Consider the following 8,900-nt stretch of genomic DNA (forward strand, 5'->3'; position numbering starts at 1 on the left):
AAGGACAGATTAAATACAATACTTTCAAAAAGTACGTACCTGTTTTCGTAAAAAAAAGGGGGAAAAATAACTTGTTAGTTTTTACAGGTAAAAGTAGTTGGATTATTTGGTGGGCAGTGAACAATAAAAGCCTCTTTGTAACTACTGCTGCATATACTTCGTAGTTCAGTAGTATTTTTCTGCTGATGCAATAGTTAATTAGTTAGTTCCTGAAGCCTAAAGGTAATGCCTAAAATACTACATCCGGTAACTTTTTATTGTAACTTTGGGCTATTATTTATGAGGTATAAATATTTTAAAGTTGCAATTAAAAGTTAACGGAGATAGTATAATGTGGTGTTTAACTGTTTATTGAGGCAACCATGGAGCAGTATAGTGATTTAGGTGAGAACGACTTGGCAACAAGAAGAGGCAGCGCGTTTAAAAGTCAATGCAAGATATGAAACATGGCTAATATTACAGAACAAAACAACACTTAGTAACAGATATTAAAACAGTATGACTAGAAAGGAGTTACGATCACGGACCAATGTGACAAGCTCCAAGACCGAAAGGCTCTCGCTTTAGAAGGTTAGGGGTCATGGCCTCATGGGGGGAATTAGGGGAGGTATAACAGAGACTATTGTGTTGGTTCAAATATCATGCCACAAATACACTGGTATTCTCCTTAGAACTTTCCAAAAGAATAGTCGTCATGAATGGATCAATATCACTTGGCATAAGATGAGATGATGCTTGCTCACGAATTAAAGTCGTCAAATCAGATTTTCAAGTCAATTTCAAGTACGATAAATTCAGGTAGGGATCAATAACAGCTCCTAGATTTTAGACAGCATTGTCATATCAAGTTTCTAGTTGGTCTGTGTAAACATTTTGTTATCATCTATCAAGAGTCTAGACCTAGTAGACTCATTGATTTTGGCACACCTTTAATTGATTTTGGCACACCCCTATGTGAGAAGTGTATAGAAAACCGTGCTCTCACGGGTGTGCCAAAATCAATTAAGGGCGTGCCAAAATCATTTCCCCACAAATTGCCAACATTATTGATAGCTCTAGTTCTTTAACAAGACTGACTATTTTAGCCATTTCGGTTAACAAAGTTCAATGGCTTTATATAAGAGCATTGATAAAAGATTTACTAGGTCAATATTGGAATTTTCCAGATTTTGAAATCCCAGAGGTTAATCCAATCATTCTCATACGAAGAAAGCTTAATTCACTATGCAAAAATCTAAGCAGTTCTGTGCAGTCCCAAGATCAATAGCAGCAACCAATCGCATTTCAAAGAATTAACCAGTCAGCAGTAGGCTTTACCAGTTACTGATCAATACACTATTTTCACAATCAAAAGCAATAAACCAAAAAACCAGAAGCATGTGTTGATATATTGCAAGGTCAATACAATAAAGTTTAAGGGCCAAAATCATCTCTCTCAAGCAGCTTGTTCAAAAGGGATTACAAAACATTCCACTAATAGCAAAACTTGATAAAACAAACAGCTGGTTTCAATCGCCTAACAGTTACTATGTGAAAACAGCAACTCCTCTTGTTTAAAGATCTTGGACACTCAAACCTGCACAACAGATGAGGAAAATAAGCAAAAAAACCCCAGATAACTTGCATTCAAAGAACCCGTTAAAAGAAAAAAGAAGGGTTTGTTCGTCTCCCATAGCCTTAATCACAAATTCACCTAAAGCAACCAGTGTACTTTAAACAAAAGTTTATCCAATAAGCATATCGCCTCATCCTGTATAAAAGTTCCAACTTTCTACAAGGAAGATTCTAAACTAACGTACACACAACGTAAGGAGTATTAGTAACTTGATTAGGTGACGAACAAAAAATCAGACATAGCCTAGAATCCTACTCTTTATGACGGATTGGTATCACTCAAAGGCTACTGAATTTGTCGCCATCTAATACTAGGGCATACCGCTTTCCTTCCTACCTCTCTATTGTCCACTCTTTAGAATCGAAAGGAGAAAACACCAACAAATAAAATTGTAAAAAGCATCAAATTGATGATACAACAGTCTAACTCTCAAGACTATACACAACAAAGCATGTGTATTCTAAAAGGAATTGAATCACAATGATTTAGAGAGATCAAACACTTCTTATCTTCATACAGTCATTACTTGCAAATCATCGAATGAAATACAAATACAAAGCCAAAAAACAACCTAAGATGCAGAGACAAGTAAATAGAGGACGAGGAAAATCGACAAGAGGCACTAACCAGGGGGAAGAGACTGCTTGAGCTTGTCAGCCTTCTCGGAGTCGAAGACACAAAGAGTGTAAAGATACTTGGAGCAACGGACCTTGAACTTAACAACATCCTTGCTTCTCTTGATCTTCACGGATCGCGCATCTTTCCTTCTGGCAGTCAGAAGGAAATCCTTTATCTCATGAATTTGCTTCGGCTGCATTTCATCATAAACACAAAATTAGCCCTTATCGATAATTATTCCAACAAAATCAATAACCCAACACATAAATTCACATTTTTTTTTACAGAACTCATCTGATTGATTACAATACTAATTACCAATTCATCAACAACCACTAATATGATTAGAAGACATTCACAGCAAAAACCCCAAATAAACCCAACAAAAATCTCACTTTTGAACTTCTGAAATAACCTACAAATATTTTGTCTACTAAAATCAGAAATTAGAGCTATCATATAACTATAAATTATTCAATAGCTACAATCTCTATATCAACAGAATCACCATATAAAAAAGATGATATTCAAATTAATCATATTTCGTATAACATAGCATTTTGTAAAATTAAACTATAAATCTGCTTGATTCTGAACAGCTATTTCAACAAATTAAAAAGTTTCAAAAATAGCAAAAATCAAAATCAAAATCAAAATCAAAATCAAAACCTAACAGCAAGTTGAAGATTAAAATTACAGCAGAAAGTTTGGCAAAAATAAAATAAATGATAAATGCAGATTAAATCGTAGTAATACCATTGAATCAACAAACAAAGCAATTGAATTGATAATTTTAGGAGAGAGAAAAAGAGAGAAAGAGTACCATGGTTGGAAGGCAGAGAGTAGGGAAATGCCGAAGTTCCGCAGTAGAGTATCTAAAACCCTAATTGAGGGGATGGAAAAGGGTTAATAAAACTCTCAACTTTCTTTTGTTTGGGCTTTTCGGATTTTAGTCTTCTTGGGCTTTCACTCTTGAGCTGTTGTTTTTTTTTTTTTTTTTGAAGGATCTTGAGCTGTTGTTGCCAAAATAAAAACTTACAAAAATTTAGGCTACACTTGCATTTTGGTCTCAAATTCTCAATCTATTTTTTATTTTATTTTATTTTATTTTTATTTTTTGGCAAAATTGGCCTCAACACTCTGAATTATGACTTGGGTGTATCCAACATCCTATACTTTGTTTAGTGGCCAAAACACCACAAACTAATGACTTGAGTGCAAAGCACACCTTTAGTTTTTCGGCCAGCATTCCCACCGGAGTCGGTGAATTTTTTCGATTTGCGTGCCGAAAAATGTCTCGTAAAGGTTTCGGGGGTCATTTTAACCCATAAAAATCCAAATTGAGCTCGAAACAAGCAAAAAAATAGCGTACATAATTGGTTTAGCATGTTATAAAATATCTCGATTTACGTGTCATTATTTTTTAAGCCAAATTGAGTCATTTATACTATTTTTTTTGCTTGTTTAGCTCAATTTGGACCTTTAAGAATCAAAATGACCCCCAAAACTTTTACGGAATATTTTTTGGCACACAAATCGAAAAAATCACCGGCTTGGTGAGAATGGTGGCCGGAAAACTCATTAAAGGTGCGCTTTGCACCAAAGTCATTAATTTATTTTGTTTTGGCCACTAAACAAACTAAAGTGTGTTGGGTGCACCCAAGCCATAGTTCAGAGTGTTGAGACCAATTTTGCCTATTTTTTTTTTAAACAAATCATTCATTAATAAAAAGCCATATGGAATCTACAAATAAAATCTAAATTAACAAATACATAACATTGAATCAAATTAGGGTGTCCATCATCAAAGCTACGACCGTTGAAAAGATCTTGTACTAACGATTTGTTGTAGTCGTAAGGAAGATTTTATCTGATTCGCTTAAACGCATTTGAAAACTTGACAACCATTGTGATCCCGAACAAATCTTTACCAACGAACTGACAATAGGGCAAAAGATGGTTACCTTTTTTATCAACCCTAACACACAAACAAACCCTAAACATAAACAAATAACTAAAATAACAAAAACTAAAGACTCCTCCTTTGCACTTTAAATTTTACGAAAAAAAAAATTAAAAAAATAAAAAAAATAAAGAAAGAAAGAAAAGAAAAAAACTAAACAAAACAAAACATTATTCATCCTTTATTTTACTTTGTACTTTATCTATTTTTTTAATTGCAAGTTGGGGTTTTCATGCTTGTCAATACACATTTTATATCTTTAATTACACATTAGTGAAAATTATAAAAAGATTATTTTGTGAATGTATAATTAAATTGAGATGATTATAACAAGATTACACATAATTATGTTTTTTCTTACGTACAAATCACAAAGGGTATTTAGAAGATTTTGCGTGAATCGTGCAAAATTTTATATAAATTTTAAACGTTACGATAAAATTGACTAGACATAATTGACTATATATTCAATTGAGTCTCGAAGTTGGTTAGATTACACCTAGACCATATAAAAATGTGGATATATATATTTAGGATAAAAATGATTGACAATAGAGTTGAAATAAGGTAGATTCAATTTGGAATGATTTAAACAAGTCATTGGCCATCCTCCCATCCATAATTCCATACCCTTTGTTGTTATTAGGACTTGTTTAGTTAAAGGTATTTTTGACTTCCTTTTTCTTTTTTAACTTAAAATCATGCGAAGTATTAAATAAATTCAGATTTTTTTTAAAAAAGTTTTGCTACTTGAAAACAAGTTCTCTCAACTTCAAATATAAATTCCACTATAGATTGACTTAGGTAAAGCCTTGGGCAATTACAATTGGAAAAATAATGGACTTGAGTACTGATATCTTTTAAAGCCATAAATAATCATTCAAAACTTTTCAAATGACAAATTTGAACATAAAAAAACGGTTTAATCATCATCTAAGCTTGACATATTTTCAATAGATATTATTAGTCAAGATATGCACTAACAATTTCACAAATTAAATATAATAGCCAAACTATTATAACACTAGAAAAACAGAAGAAGTATTAATAAATGATTTTAAAAAGGATGTTACAATATCCGTATGGATAGTGACAGAGATTACTTAAGTTGACCATAAAGTCCATAATATCCTACAATTCTAATGGGTTATGCTATTACTTTTCATGGTATCCTCATTTAGAATGAGGCAAGGCAAGGAAAAAATAACTAGATTACCGATGATGAGCCCGGGTAATGTAGGCTATGCAACGAGTAGAACAAATGAAGCATTTTTTTACAAATAATGTGTTAATTTTATTTTTTCCCCTTTTTGCATCTTTTGCAACTAATTGAATAGATTTATAGATTCATGCAAGAAAAATCCAAATGAATAACCCAAGTATAAGCAATATATAGCCTCTATCTAGTATCTAGATTAGACATTGTACGTCATACTCGACCACAAGTACTTGAGCACGTAGAATTGTGAGCTTGATGAGTTGGCTTGTTTGCTTCACTATAACTTTCATATTTTGATGAATCCAACCAAAACATTCTATTCCCTATTTCTTTCATGATCTTTTCTACAGGTTTCATAAATACAAACCCTACCCTGCCCTCCCCCTCAAATAAAGAAAACGCCAAAGGTTGTATAAAAAGTCTTATTTTGCGGTAGTAATTAATTTATATAGAATATAGTGTTTGACGTTTTGATTAGGTTAATAAACACAACACAAATAAAATAATAGGAGTGTTGTGTTCGGCAAGGTAGTATAGTTGATTGTTTATGTGGTAAGAGTGGTAGCGAACTAGCGGTATTGTTTGGAAAGTTTTTATCAAACGTTAAATATATTAGCGTTATTTCAAAGATGTATCTCCACTCCCTTGTTAATTGCTTGTGTAAGGGCGGTTAAGAGAATAAATTAAGGGCATGTTCACATTTACTGAACTGAGCTGAATTGAACTGGTTGGAGCTGAACTGAACTGAATTGAACTGATTGGAGCAGAACTGAACTGAAATGAATATTTTATGAGAGAAGAAAATTAGAAGCTGAACTGAATAGAACTGATTGGAGCTAAACTGAACTGAACTGAAATTAAGCTGAAATGAACAGGCCCTAAAGCTTAACCAAGTAATTGGATTTTCACCTTTGTAAAAAAATTTAGCAATTACTGTTAAATCAATTTGAAGCTAAGTAAATTATTAAACAAAATTGACAACTTTTACTTTCTATAGAATTGTATTATTAAAAAATAACCGAAAAGGTTGAATTTTTATTAGTGAATGACACAAAGATTGAATTAGGAGTATTAGAATTAGTTTTTCCTTTGGAATTTCAATAACTATTCTTTTTGCTGAGAACGCTCATTAACTATTGTAACAACTAACTTGTAGTTATCACATACTCAAAATCTAAAAGATAATAACAAAGAAATATCGTTTTAATATATATTGCTATTATATGTTTTACAAATTTATTACATGATTGAAGCATGATCAAATATAGATGTATGTCAAGTGAAATCAAAACATTTAATATCTTGTTACAAAGTTAGTTATTCTTTTGCCGACATAAAATCTTTGGCATATAAAGTTTAGTTAATGGATAAATAAATATTCCATCGATCTCATGGTTTGTGTTTCTATGAAAAGGTGCAAATAAATACCTTCAAACAATAAAAGCTAAAACACAAAGCAGCCAAATCATATAGATGGTTTACAAAAACACACAAATGTAAGTGATGGCCAAAAAAAAAAAAAAAATATGATCTCATGTTTTTTATTAGTATGATCTGATTAACAATGTAACTTTGTTCTTCATAAACTCAAGAAGAAAATAATTGAATTTAGCTAGATATATATACATTTTTATATGTGATATACATGACATATTTAATTTTGGGATCATGTGTGTAATAGTACATGAATGTTCTTATATAATATTCATGTTTGAAGATATATAGCTAGACTTCAATATAATGTAATGGAGAAATAAAAGAAGAAACAAACTAGTTCAATCCAAAGAAATAAAGGCAATAACTAATTATAAATCACCTTCAAACAATGAGGCACAGTAATAATTGAAGTAGCATAAATAGAGAGAAATGGTTGTAGAAGTATGCCAAAAGCCCTAGGATGGATTTTGAGGTGATGGAGCAATAGGTTTCCATGCCGAAGCCCAAACAACCGTTTCATCTCTCCATTTTAAGTGTATTCCTACTTCATGTTCTTGTTGTGGCAAAGCTAGACTCCAACTAGTGTTATACCGTCTTAACAATGCTTGAACATCACCTAGAATTTCGTCGTTGAAGTGAAAGGGGCAAAGGGCCTCTTTGAGCCTCTTAGTCCATTGGCTTGCTTTATCTGGCCTCCAATATTCTTCTTCGATTTCATCATCATCACAAGCTAGGGAGTTAACTATATTTCTTGACCTATTTCTCTCTAGCTTGAGCCTTTCATTGCTAATTGGAAGAAAGCTTTCCTCTAGCATCTCAAAGTATAGCCTATGGAATCTTAAGCACTCTTCAAAGCACTTACCAAAGTCACTTCTTGTGGATGTAAGATCAACTTCTTCCTCTACAATAGTCACAACACGAGGCTTGATGGATCGAATCATGTCAATTACATCTGTTCTTTTCTCCACTCGAACTCTTTGCAAAGCTTGAATACAATTTACAACAACCGCCTCATCATCTTGTAAACCAAAATCTTCTTTTTTGATCTCTCCAAGGCAATCCAATCCACCAATCACATGAAAGTTGAAGGGAACACCCATTAACCTAGCAAACTTCTCCATCTTTTTGGTAATCTCCTTGATTATGATTGTTTCTAAGCTTGTAGATACAACTAGTGTGAGCCTTAGATGTGGAGTTTCATCATTTCTTGTGGCTAAAGCCTCAAGCAACATAGGCCATTGAGTGCAAAGGGTGTTGCTTAAGTCGATTATATGCAAATTGCTCTCACCATCTAAGGCTTCCAATATTGCACCATTTGAAGCAACATGACCAAAAGTTGTCCATGGACTCACTTCTTGGAACTTCAACATAAGCTTCACATATGTATCGAAGCAATAGTTTTTTTCTTCAACGATTTTTAGGGTTTTATAGAGTTGAAGTCCCGAGTTGTTGGCTTTGGCAAAAAGGGCTTGTAAGAAGTAATATGCTAATCTTTGATCACAATCTCCATACGCGGAAGCAACCTCATTTAACACCCATAGAAGTTGTTGGCTCTTACTAGGGTTTTTCTGAGATATCGTTTTTGCACACTCATGGAGAAGTGTTAAGACCCATCCTACACATGAATTATTAGTAGATCGCGGTACATAACTACTTGACTCTCCATAGCTTTTCAAGGGCTTTTTAATGGTTTGGTTGTTCATCAACCATTTTCCAGGAAGTTGTAGTGGAAATGATGTACTTCTTTTGGGTAGAAGAGAGTCATTATGAGGCATCTTAGCAATCTTAGCTTATGCCCTTAATATGTGAAGAAAAGTTTCTAAATAAAGAATCATTGGTTTTGAAAAGGCCTACGTTTATAGTATATGATGATATATTTTTTTTTCCTATTAATGTATGATTTAACAGCATTATCCTAGTTGCATGGAATATTTTTTTTCTATTCAAGTTAAATTCAGATTGCATGGGTAACAATTTGTACGTTGATAAGTATATATGTATGTGTTTTCCTATAAAAAGTGCATATGGTAAATGCATGTATTTACTGC

General features: G+C 32.7%; 1 pseudogene; it reads right to left on the bottom strand.

The window, feature by feature from the left end:
- Window positions 1-7,145: 7,145 nt before the first annotated feature.
- Window positions 7,146-8,646, bottom strand: LOC145581854 (protein SHORT-ROOT pseudogene; annotated as a pseudogene).
- Window positions 8,647-8,900: the final 254 nt, after the last annotated feature.

This window comes from Chenopodium album, chromosome 15 (genome assembly GCF_948465745.1).
Source record: "Chenopodium album chromosome 15, dcCheAlbu1.1, whole genome shotgun sequence".
Lineage (NCBI taxonomy): Eukaryota > Viridiplantae > Streptophyta > Magnoliopsida > Caryophyllales > Amaranthaceae > Chenopodium > Chenopodium album.